Source organism: Elephantulus edwardii, unplaced genomic scaffold (genome assembly GCF_000299155.1).
Source record: "Elephantulus edwardii isolate Elephantulus edwardi_28Jun2011 unplaced genomic scaffold, EleEdw1.0 scaffold00239, whole genome shotgun sequence".
Taxonomy (NCBI): domain Eukaryota; kingdom Metazoa; phylum Chordata; class Mammalia; order Macroscelidea; family Macroscelididae; genus Elephantulus; species Elephantulus edwardii.
In genome coordinates this window covers 3556479-3556913 of record NW_006399989.1, presented here as the reverse complement: position 1 = coordinate 3556913, position 435 = coordinate 3556479, and positions in this window count along the sequence as shown.

Here is a 435-nt window from a genome sequence, read left to right as displayed (position 1 = left end):
AAAATTACAAAACATTATTACAAGAAACGAAAAGAGACATGGAGTAGTGGAAGAATATCCCTTGCTCATATATAGGAAGACACAATATTGTGAAAATGACAATACTACCAAAGGGAATTTCCACATTCAATGCAATCCCAATACAAATACCAATTCGATTCTTCAACAAGATGGAAAAGGCAATCTCCAATTTCATTTGGAATGCAAAGAGGCCCTGAATAAACAAAACACTTCTTAACAGAGAAACAAGGCAGAGGGTATCTCATTCCCTGATTTCAAATCCTATTACACTGCAGTGGTGGTTAAGACAGCATGGTACTGGTACAATGACAGACACGTAGATCAATGGAATACAAATGACAATCCTGAAATCAGCCCATCTACCTGTGGTAAATTGAGTTTTGACAAGGAGATGAAATCAATTAAATGGGGAAA